This window comes from Haliaeetus leucocephalus, unplaced genomic scaffold (assembly GCF_000737465.1).
Source record: "Haliaeetus leucocephalus isolate CR32 unplaced genomic scaffold, Haliaeetus_leucocephalus-4.0 Scaffold587, whole genome shotgun sequence".
Classification (NCBI taxonomy): domain Eukaryota; kingdom Metazoa; phylum Chordata; class Aves; order Accipitriformes; family Accipitridae; genus Haliaeetus; species Haliaeetus leucocephalus.
In genome coordinates this window covers 5,624,114-5,641,059 of record NW_010973023.1, presented here as the reverse complement: position 1 = coordinate 5,641,059, position 16,946 = coordinate 5,624,114, and the positions used below count along the sequence as shown (strand labels likewise).

General features: G+C 46.2%; 1 protein-coding gene across 2 annotated transcripts in view; it reads left to right on the top strand.

The window, feature by feature from the left end:
* The window catches only part of FAM65B (family with sequence similarity 65, member B), a 68,857-nt gene that overhangs the window by 16,625 nt on the left and 35,286 nt on the right, over positions 1-16,946 (top strand). The window lies entirely within an intron of this gene.

Below are 16,946 nucleotides of genomic sequence, written 5' to 3'. Positions count from 1 at the left end.
TTTTAATTTCTTATTTTATTTTTTCATTTTCATTTTATTATTATCTTTAATTATGGGGATGGGTCGCCGGGGTGCCCGAGGAGCGCTGGGCGGCGACGGGGGGCGAGCGGCGTCCCGGGGCGGGCTGTGAGCGGCCCCGCCGGCAGCAACAGGTACCCGGCCGGGCTCGGGGGGGGGGGACACGGGACAGAAACCCGCGTGGGAAGGAAGCTGGAGGTGGGGGACGACGACACTTCTTGGTGCCGAGGCTGGACGCGAGCGAGCTGAGGTCGCGGGGGGTGAGGCGGCGACGGGGTTTTGAGGAGGGGAAAGGGGGTTTCTGGGGGGCTTCTTGGGTGGGAATGGGAGAAAAAAATCTTGGGTGTGTGTGTTCGGTGAGGGATGTGAAAAGCTGGGCGGGGGAACTGGTTTAATGTTTTCTCACAGCGCGTGGAAGTGCTTAGCCTGGTTTCCATGAAAAAAAAAAAGTCTCAGCGTCTCCTTAGGTCTTGTCTTTCTATTTCCAGTGAGCTTTTATGGTATTACTGGTTGGAGGAAAGCTTAGACCCTCTTAAGTTCTCCTTTCAGTCTCTGGCTCATTCCCAAGAACTGATGCAAACATATTACACACTGGCATTGCACTTCAGTTTACCTTTGAATGCCCTGGTTACAAAAGGTCATCCTAATCCTATGACTGATCTTTCTATTGCTGTGTTAACTGAGCATTTTGCTGTCTCTCATTCAAAGTTTCAAAAAGCTTTCTGGAAACTCTGTGCGTGCGTTTGCGTGCGTTTGCGTGCGTGTGGCCACTCTGCCTTTGCGCCCTTTCGTACATCTCCCTGGGAAGAGCTGACTCTTATTTTCAGCGTAATTTCTGTATTCATTAATCTGGCCGTGCATTCTGCCACGCTCATCTTAATTACCGTGTTTGAGGCTGCTGTCACGCAGCTGGAGCCCGGGGCAGGGAACACACTCCCCAACAGAAACATTATCTTCATCTTCCCCAGTGGCTAATTAGGTTTCACAAGCATCCCTCTCCTTCTGAATAAACAAAAAAAATGAGAGCATACCCAAACAGGGGGCTTGAGGAAGGAGGCAAGAGGAAGGTGTCTTTCCTGGAAGATTCCTGTGCTCGCTGCCCAGGCGTCTCTGAGATCTTCACGTTCTGGGAAGAGATTTAATGGGATCTGGTTTATTGTGGCCAGACTCGAGGAAGGTATCCGCTGGGACAGGTTAGAAACAGTGCTTTATAACCGTAACGGGCAAACATGACAAGAGTGCTCCACACTTAAGTGTGGGTGGGTATATATTAGACGATGGCAGCAAAATCTATCTTTTCCTCCGTAAATTCAGCATTTTCTCAGCCAGTAACTAAATCGCTAGGACAGTCACTTAAGATGGTGTCTGTGCTTCTTGCAAGTGCAGATAAGCACTTGTGCAATGTGGACTTTTAAAATCCCATAACCTGATGCTGGTTTAACTTTTGACATCCAAGCAGCATTTCCTGGACAAGGTGTGGGCTTTGGGTTTTTGTTTGTTTGTTTTGCTTTTTAAGGAGCAACAGGTTGAATTTCTTTCCAGGCTCCTGCCTAAGGAACAGAGCAATTAGCTTTTCTCTCTACTCCTCTCAAGAACGACAGTACAGTTACATCTTAGAGGCATTTCTGTAGCAGAATTAATATTTCTTAAACACTTGGGGATGTGTAAGGGGAGAAGTCTGTGGTTTGTGAAGGAGCATCCCTAAGTGAGAAGGTTGCTTTACCTCCTTGAGGTCTCAAGGCACATGACCATTTTATTCACCTGTATCACAGAGCAAATACTCAGGGTGACAGTGGTGCAAAACACGGCCTCAAGACTCACAGCAGCACGTTCACACGCCACGCGGCATTACCTTTTGCTGTTTGATATTTTTAAACCTGAGCAAGAAGAAAGGTAACTTCCAGACAAAGCAGGCGGCTGGAAAAGGTCCGGTTCCAGGGGGAAGGCGCTTTGCTTCCCTGCTAGGAAGAAGTGGGAGTGAGAACTAAAAGCAGCATTGGCTTTTCCAAAAAAGGGATAGCTGGTCTGACTTTTTCTTTTTTTTTTTTTTTTTTCCTCGTGCTATACGTGTGGCAGTGACAAGCTGCTCACGGACAACCCACTTACTGGGGTATTTTCATCAGTCAAGCTAAGCCACAAGCAGCGGGGAGATAGGCAGCTTGTGTCTGTGGCCATTCAACCAGCACAGAGCATCAGCTGAAAGCAGACAGGGAAGGAAGCAAGGGGAGCGATGCCTGAACGCACGCTCCTGGCACGGGCTTGTTAGAGAGGACTGGGACGTGAATTAGTATCGGATAGGGGCCCGTCGCATCACTTCCAAGCGATGTGGTTCCTGGATGACTCTATTAACAAAATGGAAAAAGACCTGGTTATTTTCCTACTTAGCAGGAGCTTGGAGGTCCCTGTTTTGGTCGCTCAGCTTCCAGTGCTCGTTGCTCTTCTGGCAGGAAGGTTGTTAAAGAAGTTTCTCTGTAAAAGATTTTCAAAATTAATCAGCAAGAGCATGCACTGACTGTTTTTCTTCCCTGCCAGTTTTGCACAGATTGTGTCACAGACTGCAGGATGTGCTTGCCCTTTTAGAAGGCAGAGAGAAAGAATTGGGCCCTCTGTGAATTTAAAATAAAACTTAAAGTCTTTTGACAGCAGAAGCAATTTTGCTCCGGGGGACTTCACAAACCGTGGTGGCTCCACTTTGGAAGTGCACCAGTGTAAACGAGAATTTAATTTCCTCCCTGTAGCAAAGTTGCCAACATCTTTGTTTCCCTCTCTGTCCTTCAGACAATTTAGTTTTACCAGAGCAAAGCAGGAGGGCAGTCTGGGCGGCTGGAGAAGGAACGATAGGATGGGCTTTGCCAACTCGCCGTGAGAGGTCTAGAAAGAGAGCAGCAGCAGGAGCCAACCCTGGATGCAATAAACCGGATCATATTATGAGTCTCTGCCTAATGTCAGGAATGGCTTAGCTAAGGCTGGGCAGCCAGCTCACTTTGAGCCCCATGACCGTCCTTCCCTGCATATCCCAAATCAAAGCAGAAACTGCGTATTTTTCTGGCTGCTCAGCAGCTGTATTTCTGCTCCTCAGTGCAAACGCTGCTCTTGCCCTCGCTTACCTGCACCCAGGTGGGCTGCGTGGCTGCGCTAGGGCTGGCTCACCCCAGTCCTGTCCCGTCCTGCAAAACTGGTGCCTCTGGCTCCTGCTCCAGGCAGGTATTCCAAAGGGAAAGCAGCGGGTACCAGGTTAATACTCTCCGGGAGCTGGTTTTACCCCCATTTGGCAATCTAGAGACAGCTGCCACGACAAAACCTGGTCGAGCATCCTCCTGCGAGCGAACACTGCTTGTTTGCTTCCCGGAGCACCTTGAGCTCTTGTTTTACTGCAAGTGGGCAGCAGTTTTGTCTCAACTTTCACAGAATCATAGAATGGTTTGGGTTGGAAGGGACCTTTAAAGGTCATCCAGTCCAACCCCCCTGCAATAAGCAGGGACATCTTCAAGTAGATCAGGTTGCTCAGAGCCCCGTCCAACCTGACCCTGAATGTTTCTAGGGATGGGGCATCTACCACCTCTCTGGACAACCTGTTCCAGTGTTTCACCACCCTCATCATAAAAAAAATTCTTCCTTATTTCTAGTCTAAATCTACCTTCTTTTAGTTTAAAACCATTACCCCTTCTGCTTCGCTACACGTCTGCATTCAGGGGATTTGGATTCAATCCCCTGAGTTTTGGCTCTCCCACTCTAGCTTTGAAGTATTTTGCTGCTGAGTCTGGTGCTGTTGGGAAGAAAGAGGATTCCCCCCGCCCTGACGACATCCAGGTTAATTAGGGAGCAGCACAGAGGCTCCAGGAACCAGCTGTATCCCAGCCGTGATCCAAAAGCAGGTCCCACTACGTGCCGCCCCACTCACTGGAAGGTGTGGAGAAGAGCAGGTTCCTCGGTGCTCTTGAATTGCTTTTTGGCAGCCGCAAGCACAGACCTTGCCTTGGTCTTTGCATCCAGGCTCTTCACCCAGTGACCTCCATAAGAAGCGAGTCCTCTAAGCGTGACGCAAGGACTAACTCAGTTTTTTTTCCTAAAGTTATCTTTTTCTGCTGTGTTTTTTATGTTACAAGGGTATCCTGTAATCTTTATTCCCCAACCAGCACAAAAGAAATGACGGATTAGCACAGAAGTATGCGAGCATCTTTCGTCTTTTCAACGGGAGGAACAAATTGAAGCTGACGGTTCCCTGGAACCAGTGCAACACATGAAGTAGTCACAATAATACATTTTATCTTCCAGCCCTTTTAAAGCATGAGAAGCTCTCCGGTCTCTGATGCCTCCAGTAAGCTGACCTTGGCTGGCAGAGCCAGCCACCTCATTACTGCTGTCCCACTGCTCGCAGCCTGCCCTCTCTCTTGGCCCTCAAACAGCCTGATTAGCTGCAGCAGCTAGAGCTTCCCAGGTCAGGCAGCCTGCTGGTAACCCTTCAGTGACACCAGATCTCTTTCAAATACTCCCTTCTGCAAGAAACCACTTTTTTTTTTTTTTTTAAATCCAGAAAACCCATTTAGCTGTACCACCCAGAGATCTGTCAGACTTGCGTTTGTCCTGAAAACATCACCAACAGGAAAACTTCGAGCCACCCATTGACTCCAAAAAGCAGTTGCAGCAGAGAAAATCTATCTAGTCATCACTGAGGTTCTGGTTTTAGTTTGTGCCTTCATCTCTGCAGAAGACCAAGCTAGACAGACCCTATCTATTACTATTTAAATCTTTCTATTCGAGCTGACCAAAGGGAGGAACTAATTTACAGTGAAATCTGTTGGAGGTAGGCAAATAAGCACCTGCAAATAGCTGCAGGAGGTTTATGTTTCAACAGACGGGGCAAGGTTGAGCACCGCAGCTTCCTTTCTCTTTCCCCAAATTACCATCCCACTGTCTGAGCAGCCAAAACAGCTTGATTTGTCCCTCAATGAGGCATCTGTCTTCTTTGTTGAATTTACCTTGCATCTGCCAGAAGACTGAGGCAAAACAGAGGGGAAAAAAACCGTGGTTTGTAGTGAAGGAACCCCTTGAGGATGCCTCAGAAGTGTTGGGGAGCAGGACTTGTGCTTGGGGCTGAGATGGTGGCGCTGGTCCGTGGTACTGCTGCAGGCAGGCAGGTAGGTAGGGCAGTTCATGTAGTTCTGTAGTCAAAGTCTGACGGGCGTTTTCTAATCGTATAACATGAGGGAAAGGGCCTCTTCTGTAATTAAGCAACTTGATGTCCTCTGTTGGAACTTAATTTAAAAATGTTTGGGTTTAAGACTTTAATTGTGGTACAGAAGTAGGGGCGTATGTTACAGCTTTCTGCAATAACATCCCCACAAGTAGTCTTTGGCCAGGGAGTCTCCCCGGGTATGGAGACACCTTTTTGTCTTCTCATCCTTGCAAGCATCGCTGGAACATAGTAGCAAGAGCTATCCCTGTGCACTTTCCCAACCATACAGGCACGTCAGTGGGTGATGATGCTGTTGAAAAAAATGCCACTGCTCAATTAAGTGTATAATGTGTCAAGTCTTGCATGACTGACTGCACTTTCCTTGTCTTGTTCAGTACATCCGCAAAATACTGTTTTGTTAGTTCAAAGAAGGACTTGGGTTTTTGGCTAGAGATGATTGTGGGATAGGAAGCAATTGGCTGTGAGGTGCTCTTTGAACCACGAGGCTTTTTCCTGAATTCAGTGTAATGCTTGGAGGCCGCATCTACTTAGGTATACACAAAATCTTATGAATAAGAATAGACATCTGCTAAAGTAAACAGAGATGAATGTTTAGTTTATTAGATGTTCAGATTAATAAAGCCAAGAGCTGGAAGTGCTCACTAAGTCATCTGTGCTACACAAAACCAAACCGAAGCCTTATTAAAAATGCTAAGACTTCAACTGAGGCTGGAGAATAATCAGCTTAAAATTCTGCCTGCATATACCAAGGTTTTGCTTTCTTTGAAATCAGAGGGAAACGTTGCCATCATCTCCCCAGATGGCAGCTGGACCACAAAGCCTTGTTTCCATGCATGCAGATGCTGGACTGGACGTGCTTGCAACATACTTGATTTCCATGCCCTACGCTGACAGCAGAAGCTCCCTGAAGGTTAGATGGCTTTTCATCTGCAGTTATCCAGCAAGAGGTTGCTTTTTCCCCATTCTTTCCTGGCTCTACCCTTAAAAAGAAAATAATCCTCCTTCTTCCTGGTAGAGAAGGCGGCACCGGTGGGTCCAGCGTAACAGCTCCTATGTGAGCATAAACAGAACGCTGTTTGCGTGATTTCTCCAGCCACTGTATTTCTTGTGGGCATGTCGTGCTGCCACCAGGTGAGGAAGGCAATGGCTTCCATTGGCAAAAGGAGAAAATAGTTTTCCATCATCGTATAAAACCGTTATATCCTCCTTTTCCTATACTAGAATGATGGTCCATTACTACGATATGAATTGGAAAATGCAGAAATCTCAACAGAGAAGGAAAGGAGAAAAGAGTGGGAAGGCACTGGAGGACAAGCTGTGGGGTCACTCCTATAAGCTCGTCATTAGCCTGCGATGGCCCCGGTGGGTTTTTCCTTTAAATGGCAGACTGTGGAAAAGCAGGGCTGTGCTGAGATGCGTGCTGCCTTAATTTCTGCAATGAAAAGTTACGCAAGATAATTACCTTGTAGTTCAGCGACAATAAACGCTGTCAGATCTGTTTAATCCACGCTCAGTTTATCCGTAATGTCTCTGTGTCTAAAAGACTCGAATGGTAACTAATCCTATAGCACGGCTGGAGCGTATGATGTTTTAGAATCAAGATTTCTTTTTTAAATGTTCACTACAGATTAAATTTACCAATTATTTAACCTGACTAGATCTACTTACCGTATATTTAAGGTTTTCATCAGGTTAGCATTGGCTGTGTCCGTGACAGTAAACTACGGGCATTTGGGATTGTTCTTAGGTGCTAATGGGAACAGGAACAGACCAGCCTGTATCCATGGCGTTGAATTCCCCTGTCCTCCAAAAGAGGGAAGCACCTGAAGACTGCTTTGGGAATGGTCCTTGGCCCACACGGCTTCCCAAACCATGCCTGGTAATTGTGTGGGGGAGTGCTAACCGGGCCAAGCCAAATCTGTGCCAGTGATCACTCAAACAGTGTAACCTCCTTTGCCCCAAGGAGCAGAAAGCCCTTGCAGGTTCAAGAGGGAACAGCTTTTCTATAGTGAGAAACTTGATGGCTACTGAAATGAAACGTGGTTTCAGAAAGCAGTGACAAGGACAACAGTTCTCCATAAAATTCTATGTATGTATTCAAGCTGTTTCTGTAAACACTTGTGTATCTATGAAGCTGTCCTGCTTTTTGCGCTGGTGGGCTGTGACTATTCCATGTAAAACAGTACCGTGGGGGCAGAGACCTGTCCCTCCAGCCGTCTGCACATAGCCATGAGGTTCCTGGTTTTGCTCAGCTGTGTCCCGTTGGTCATCAGATCTCTTCTCCAGTACCAGCATCTTTAACACAAGCTTTTCCAACAGGGACTCTTTACCTAGCACGGAGCCCCCTTACCCCTTTATCCTGCATCAAATCTCTTCCAGTTACTTTTTACAGCTCCATTAATGATCCTGACTAGAGAAGATGGCAGTGGTCTGGGGGAAGTTTAGGCTATTGATGGTATTAGATGTGCACTTTTGTCTCCTATGCCTTTGAGAGTTTTTAAAATTGAAAAGATTTTAGCCAGAAGAATAATAACCTCTGCCATTAATTTTAAATAAAAGTTTTAGAGGTCATATACATAAGATCTTCTCTAGCACAAGATTCAAGTTTTTAATTTAAATGAACTGAAGCCAAGACACAGCCTCTCTCGGTTGTGCATGGACAGTGTTCAGCCACTTGATGTACTAGAAGAAAGCTTCAGACACATGCTATAGCCAAATATAAATGAAGTTAACACAGGACTTTTATGGCAATGCTCTTGAAATGGCCACACTTGTGAGGTGTCAAAAAGATTAAATAAATCCGTTGGTGCAATACTCATATCTGGGACAAGAACGTCCAGCTTTAAAGATGTTCTGTCTTAAAACATAGAGTGATGCATCTTCAACATTTTAGTGAGCGATGTGCCATTAAGACGTCCCTTGAAGTAGAACGATCATATAAACACATTTTAAATCACCCTAATCCCACGTATTTAAAGAGGAGAAGCAAAGCGTTTGTATCTCATTAGCGACTGAAAGGATTTGACAACAACGATGTTTTACTTTCCTTTCAGGGATGAAATGCCTGTCCTATTTGTTTAATTTAGCTCACTTATGCTTATATTAGGGCGTACCTGGAGTGGATACCGAGTACAGCCAGTGTTTGTCTGTCTTGGCCGAAGCAAAACAACTAATTTCTAGAGTAGCCCACTGGTTACCTAAACCATCCTACATGTGTTTACTTGGTGCCTTTACTTTCCTGCAGATGCAAAGACGTAGTAGTCTCGGCTTGCTGTCCTTGCCCGTGCTGCTGCCGTCTGCATTAAATGAGGGTTGTAAACAGCAGAAGTACTGGTGCAAAGTATTAAAAGAAAGCAGCGCTCTTAAGGGTGATTTTATATTAAACACTGCTGGGTCATTGCTTTTCTCTCCTGCCAGCGAGAAGGTTTTTATGTTCATTGCTTACACAGTCTGAGAAAGCGAAGCCACTCTGCTGCTTACACTTGACACACAAATTTAGGTCACTGCTCACAGTCATCACGGATTTTGCCAAAAGTCTCCCACCAGAGTGGCATGTATTAACATCAGGGCTGACTTACCCCACTTGTTCTCAGATCTTACTTATGGGCTCGTCCAAATGTCGGTCAGTAAGGGACACGGGAGACTGCCAGCACCACTCATGGTTTCCCAGGCCTCCCCTACTGCTAATGCCTGCAAAAGTGCAGAATAGGTTGATTGCTTTTTATGACCTGAGAAATTGAAATTCCACCCAAGGTGTGTCGTCAGTGGGGTAGTGTTCAGCAGCATATGCCAAAAGAGGTAGAGAAGTAGCCAGGCTGTTGCTAGAGTAATTCCCACAGCCTGTTTTCCATCCTGCTAGTCTAACTGCTTCTCACAAGATACCTCTTTGTAGTTTATCTTCTAAAATAGGGATAGATGACAGAGCAGGACAAAGCCTTCCACCTTTACTATTGTGTAGCACTGCCGAAATGACAGCGTGATTCATTACACGGACAGGTTACTCACGCCGAACCTCTGTTACAGATTTGGTGGAAGGTGGGTTTAAAGCACGAGAAGATCATTTTCAGTTGATTTTCAGAAATGCTTTTTCTTTAGATTATTTGCTGGTACTTGAACAGCGGGGGGCTTTGTTTTTAATTAAATCTTTAATTGACATAAAGAATAATCAATGATGAGTAGAATTGGAGCTGACTTCTAATCAAAGATAATTCTGCGTACCGGGGTGGGTTTGAAATGAATGAACATCAAATCTAATTAGACGGCCGGATTCTGATCCCTCAGCCACACTCGTACGTACTGTTACAGACCAAATATCGCTTATCGACGCTAATGCCAGCTGAATATAATTGCTCTGTGTTTCTAGCGCTGTAAGGGAACGGCATTAGGGAGGGCACCGCATGGGCTCGTGCGCACGGTCGCTCCAGCTGCCAGCGCGAAACAAATGTTGGAACTGAAAAAAAAGGAGGTCAGCTACCACGAACCCATCTGTCGTGGGCGGGAGCCATTTAGGATCAAATTTATTTTCCTTGGGTTTATTATGGTGAAATAACTCATTTGCATTTCCCTCGCCTTATGTTTTCGGCACGTGCTACGCCAAGGGTAAGGAGCGTCGCTGTAGGTGTTTCTCTGAGGGGAGGTTAAGCGGAGGAAAAGGGCAGTTTGTGGCTCTCCGGTGGGGGAAACCAGGCATGTACCAAGAGCTCTGGTGAAAGAGCGGCTACGAAAAGGGCAGGAAGAAAGCTAATCGTGGTGCAAGACAGAAGGGAGGTGCTGCTTTTACCTTAGCCACAGCCAGTCATTATTTCTGCGCTAGTGAGGTGATGAGAGTTAGAGCCAAAGGCATGTTTTACGGTAAAAATAAAAGATGAAGTTAAAAGTCCCCACACCGACTTTGGCACCTAGACTGGTGTGAAAAACGACCGATGCTTACAGAATTTGTGGAGCTATATTGCGGTGGGAGCATCAGGTATCAGGTCCTATACAATTACAGCCACATATACTTTACCATTTTGCTATTGACCTGGATTGTTAGCTTTTTTCCTACTATTACTATTGCTTTTTGGTATATGTACTTCATCCAGTTTGGGTAGGAGGAGCAGAACAAACAGCATGAGCTATTCCAGATGGTAGACAATTTGTGTTTCTGCTCAGGGTGTCTAGTGATGAGCTAGCAAATACTGTAGCACTTGAGTTGAAAATGTCCTTACATACAACATAAAAAATGTTCTTAAGGAAATGAGACCATAAAGTACAAGTCTTGCTATTAGTATCAAGTCTTGGGAAAAATATTATATGAAACAAAAGCTAAAATTTGGTACCGAAATACCCAAAGCTAATGTTTTCATTTATTAGAAACAGGTAACGGCACCTTGTGCTCACTCGCAGGGATTTCTGCATGACAAAGTAAAGCTCCCAGCTATGGGCTTAAGTAGAGCTGTAAAAGATGCACGAGTTGCATAAACGCTTCTTTGTGCATTGTAAAAACTGAATCCGCCCAAACTGAAGGTATTGAAAGACAACTAATAAAAGAAAGAATCACTGCAGACGTCACTGACGCAGATGAAAAGCTATCGGTGAAAAGCGAGCACGAGCCTTCAGAGAGATCCTGCTGGATAGTCAGTGGCGAGGCTTGGATGTCCACGGTGGGGGAAGAGACCCAGCTCAGGCTGCCAGCGAGGGCAGGACGAGCTGCGGTGGGTTAAACTAAGATTCTTGGTGCTGCAAGAGATGGGGCAGAAGTTTGCTTCCTTGCGCTGGGGCAGGAATACGTGGCTACCGACGGCTTTGATGCCCATCTGAGCGTGACCCCGGTGCTCCCACATGTCCCATTGGAAGGAGAGGGAGCCATCTCGGCTATAGCTCCCTCTCTGTGCGATGCCGCTCTCCGCAGCCATGCTGGTAAGCCCACGTGGCTCTTTTTCTGTATGCTAAAATTAACGTTCGAAGCTCACAGATCTGCTGGCCTTTCACCGGCTGATGTAGGCTTGGGAAGTGTGCTTGTCAGTATAGCCATATGCTGCTATTTAGGAATATCTCATAGCCTTGGACTTTGATGGAACAAGTGCACGTGATTTTGTTCTGGCAACCAAGAATAGTTCTTCAGATGGAGCTCACATGTCTGTACAACCCTGGCAAATGCTACCCTGCACAAGGGAGGAGCAGCCCAATCACTGGGAGCATAAAATATGCCATGAAAGTTGCAATGCACATAATCTAATGACCAACAGAAGACACCCTTCTAAGGGTGCTTCCAGGAGATCCTATCCCACAGAAATGTTCCTGACACATCCAGGAATTAGGAGCCTGTGCGCTAATGCCTAAAAGTTTTTGTTCTAAAAGTGTAAAGGCTCTTGTGCAAGAATTAAATTTCTTGTGAAAGTTTTTATAATGCTCCTGAGCGCTCTTACCCATATATTATTGTCAAATTTTTATATTAAAAAATCATCCACAAGAATGTCTATGTTCTCATCCAAGATGCATACTTCTGTGCCTACTAGGAGTCTAGGGAACATGGAAACCATAAATTCCAGGTGCTTATTTGGGCTACTGGCCATGCTGGCCTCATATTGCCAGGGTGATTCAATTAAGTCAGAAGGAAGAAGTTGGAAAATAAATACTAAAAATGGCTAGACTTTAGGCTACAAAAGCAAGCGACACCAGCCGAAGGTGTACTGAATGAGCTCAGCATTGAACTGAGCCTGAGTAAGTTTAGAATTGAATTGTGTTCTTTGGGTTTATGAATGCAAAGCAGAAAGAATTGGCTGGCTGGGAGGAGGACATGACTTCTAGGGTATAACCAGTTTCTTCCCTTATTGGATTTATTCTTTTGGACATGCACACTTCTAAATGTGATCTTATTGCAATTAAAAGTTTTTACGTTTGTAAGCTAGTCTGATAAGCAGAACACAGACCTTGACATAGATGAGAGAGGAACATATTCTTTTCTTTCATTATTCAAGAAGATACCCGTTCATTTGTTAGACATACCCCGGGTCTGCAGGTAAGAAATGTTCCTGGCATGCAAAACAGAGTCAGTTGACTTCTGCAGCCATCCAGTTGCATCAGTTTAGTGGACCCCTTCAGCTTACCTTAACTTAAATAATTACCGCCAATTTTTAACAGGCAGCCTGCAGACCACAGATCAGCAGAAGGAACAACATACAAACCATCTCACTGTAGGGATTGCAGCTCCTTAGATCCAGAATGGGCCTTGAAACACGTGTTGCACAAAAAAATAAGATAGAAACAGGATTATCAAGGGTCCTTTCGGTCACTGAGTCCAACCCCACATTCCCATTTAATCAAGGCTTATACATAACCCCAAAGCATCCTCGAAGCCTCTATTCCACAAACCCTCAGCTGCAGACAGCTGTCTAACACCCTACAGCAAACCCTAGACCCAGAGCCGTAACCGTAGCTGCTACAAAGAGAGAGCAGGAGGAATCAAGGGCACCATCACCACTCGGCTATTTGTTGCAGCTTTACATGGCTTTACATGCACACGAGTAGCAAAACCAGCTTCCACTCATCAATGTGGTGAACAAAAAATACCATCTCCGGGTTGGTCACGGGGAAGAAGCGAACAAAAAGGGACTGTGTGAAAGTCAGTCTAGGTTTAGCAAATGTGTTTCTGACTGAACTTCCCCGCTCTTAGCTTGGATCGAAGCCCGCGCTGTTTATCAAATATTTCAGCATTACGGGCGGTGGAGGTCCATGCTGAGGGTGACGAAGAGAGGGCAGCCCTGTGGAAGTGATGGCCTCAATGGTCCCTTTCCCTCTCATTAGCTCAGGCTCAGCTGTTTCCCCGTTTCCAGACTGAAAGGAGAGCTGGGAGAGGGGACTTTTATTTCCCCAGGGACAGAGACATCGTCAATTATATGCCATTCCCTGCTGCAAGCTATTAGTGAATAGGGCAGAGAAAGAGTACTGATAGGATTTCACCTTATCCCTTGACTCACTGATGGGCTCATCGTTCAACTGCCGTGCACTTAGCACGGGCAGTACTAATTATATTAATTATGCTCCTACACAGTGCATGCTTATATTAGCAGTAAGCAGACTGGTGACTTTTTAAAATGAAACATCAGTGGTTCATTAGCTATATAGATTAAAAAATGTAAGCATACTCATTGCATCCGCTGCTGAGGTGGATCTCTTAAATCTCAAAAGCATTTAATACCATTTTAAATGTGCAATATGCTTTATATTGAGAGCAAAATGTATACTGTATCTAGGAGACAGTGGCATTATATCACCTAACTACTAAATGCAGACTTAGAAACTTGATCACTACATTGGACTAGCACCAAAATCCCCCTAGTAGTGTTCATCTGTAGGGATACCGGTAAGGTCAGCTGGAGATCTGGGTAAGTCCTTGTGGGCTGAGCCTTACTGAAATTATACTGGTGACTACATCTATGAGTATAATCAGAGTACAACTGTGTTATTAAATTCAGAGGTAGGCTTATTTAGTTGACAGCACAGAGGCCTGTGAGTGGTTTAAGAGGCATGAAAATACAATCCTTCTCTACAAAGTATATTACAACAATGTGACAAATACTCATCACTCAAAGTGTCTTTGCTAGATGTAGGTATCATAAATAATCTATCGACGTGGTGCCCACATGCAGCCACTGTCTATGTGAATCTAGGCTAAGGGGCTGCTGCTGCTAGGCAGAGTCAGTGCGATTTTGTGAGGTCGGTTGGAAGTATCTAAGATGTCAGCAATATAAGTTTAAATCTTAAAAACAGATTGTGTTTGTACAATAGAGTCAACCTCTAACCTGACGAACTGAAAAGTAACTGAACAGAACTGGGAGATTTCATCAGTTCTGACTCTGTTACCTCCTTTTATCACAGTTTTCTTCTGTACAGAAATTAAACCTACATTAATCACCAAGATTGTATATAATATAGAGAGAGAGCACAAGCCTATCTGGGCACTGAGTTCTGACCATTTTAAGCAAAAGCAAAGCAAAAGTAGCTCCAGGCAGGTCTTCAATTTGCATTTCAATGGCACTTCTTCCACACTTCCTTCTGGTATCTTGAGGAAAGGCTTAGCTACTAAGGCATTGCAAAGCCATCCAAGTGCTTGAGCAAAATAAAGACAATAAATAAGTACATCCTTTTTCCAAAATTATTAATTTTTTAAGTTTCCCCAAAGGAAAAGAAAACCGAAACGCTTCCAGTGTATCTGGATACGGTCACACACGGACACAAAGATTTTGTTCAGAGCGAAACCCATTCATCTTTCATTCACATTAATACAGAAGATATTCATCATGTGGAAGATGTTAGCATTTTGGCAAGAGTTTTGAATCTAAAGTAATTATATTTTTATAGCCAACGTGGTCATGATTAGTATCCAACTTCAAGTTTGGTTTTATTCCTGTTATTTTTTGAGGAATGGCTGATGTTTATGCAGTTAAATCACCTCTGACTGTCAGTGTTGTTTAGCTTCTACCCTCAGAGGTCTCCAGATGCTGTCGGGGGGTGTGTTAATCATCCTGTCAAACGATGCAAGCGCTGAACACTTGCAAGGGATTTTTCTGCTCCTTGGCACTCTGGACCCAACTTTTAATGCAAATCCTTGTACACAAATAGAAGCATAGATCATGCAGCCTAACCGTCTTAAGGTTATTTGCAAAACCAAAGGGAACTTGCTGCGCAGACCGCCAGAGTACTGTGATCGGGTGGTTTCAGCCTTGTCTCTCGGGAGCTGGTTCTCGGTGGGGTTTGAGCTGTTAGATGTCAGCTGGCGCGGGTAGACGCTGTACCGTCTATAGGGATGCGAGGTTTGACCTTGAAAGCTGCAAAGTGGCTTCTGCCAAGTGCCGGGGTGTCAGCAAGCCGGAGCAGAGCTCAGCCCTGCAGAGGTGTGCTGAGAGCCTTAAGGAGCCAGGGCTGAGTGTAGGGCCAAATTTGGGCTCTTGTTGACCAAAGACTCAAGTATCTCCAGCTGTGGCTGGAGCATGTTTATCCCTGTATGAGTAAGATGAAGCTTGTGCTCACTGCGGTTTCTCCTGAGCCTACGAGGAGCAGCTGCTCCCAAGACCCTCCTGCACCTACCCTCTCCCTTTTTTCCATCTCTCCTGGCCGTGGGTTTCTGCCCAGCGTGGGTGCTCACAGCCCTGGTTTGCCCGAGAGCGACTTCTCTATCCCAAGGGTTTATCCTCGCGGTGGTTAAACTGGCTCAGCGCTGCATCCGGGCTCAGCTGGGGACACAAATGGTGGAGCAGCGTTATCTGCTGACCACAGCGGAGGAGAAAACTTGCCCTAAGTGCAGCCCAGGTGGTATCTCTGAGGGCCGTCAAGTCACAGGGGGCAACCCTTGCTTCCAAAGCATACAGATTTTTGGTTGTGCAATAGAGAAAACTTGACGTTACCAGTAGCACTGGCAGTGCTGGGACTGGAAGAAGTATTTCTGGCAGAGCTCTTGCAGAAACATTCCTGACAAAGCAGCTCCTGGGGCAATGCAGTCCTCTCCACGGAGAAGCAGTAGCTTGCCACGGCGCCTACTGCCACCTCAAAGAGTATTTGGCCAGCTTAGCACTACAAATTAAAGATAACTGGACGGCGCACAACGTTTCCTCGTGTATTTGCTTTCTCCAGTGAGTGTTTGCCGTGCAGGCACCACGTAGCTCTGGTGCTTATCTTTAATAAGTACGTTCGGCTGCGAAGGCTTATGTTGCAAATCTCTGGCCTTCACAAGTGGCTGCTTTTTTGGATGCTCATGATCCTTGCTGGTGTGTGGGGATGAGAGGGTGGTTTGAACTCGGTCACCCCCTCAGCCCCGTAGGTCGTGGTTTCGCAGAGCATCAGCTCCATTGCCTGCAGGCAGCTCCAGCCCTTGCCGTGCCATCCTGCCTCCGCACCAAACTCACCCCTCGGCCCAGCTGTTGGAGTCAAATGGGGGTGTGGGGCATGCCGGGTCCAACTTTTAAAATAAATGAAAAAAAAAAAAAAAAAAATTAAAAAATCTCTTTTTTCGTTTTTTGTCAGGTTATTTTTAAGCTGGCCTAGTTTCTCAATCCTTTTCACAGTGGAACGGCGTTAGCAGCCGTGCTGGTACCCTGGGAAAGGAGGAGGCAGTGAGAGGATGGATCCTGCGGGACAGAGGAGCTGGTCCCTGGCAGCACCTGAGGACCAGTGCCCTCTTCTCCAGCATCCCCCTTCCCCACACGCTCCCTGCTCTGCTGCCTGGCCTCAGCTGGCCGTGATGCTCCTCAGACGGCTCGGTGAGGCCATTCGTCTCACCAGAGCAGCACAAAACTAAGGCAGCGTAAAAGTCTGCTTCGTTGTCTGCCGAGGGCAGTGAGCGCCGGGGCCGGGACATGGAAAACGGTGGAGCAAGGAGGAAAGGAAGAGGGAGATGTCTCTCTCTCCCCTTGTGGCAGCAGCAAGCTGATGGAGCTGTCGTGAACCACGGCACTTGTTTGCTATTTCTTTATGGGTGGATTGAAACCACTTTAGTTTGGTGCAGATGCCAAGCTGGGCGTCGGAAACGGGCACACACAGAGCAAGTGTTTCCTCCCGGGGTGCTGAGCTCCCTTGAACGCATGAAACGCAGAGCATGTGGTGCCTGGAGCTTGTGTACTTGCCTCTGGTCGTGGCGGAGAGCATCCATCTCTCATCACAGCACGCCGTGGCTGCGCGTACACCCACCGCGTCTTCCTTCTCAGCAGTCGGGCGGGAACAGCCACGGGGAAAAGGAGCAAGGATCAAAGGGGAG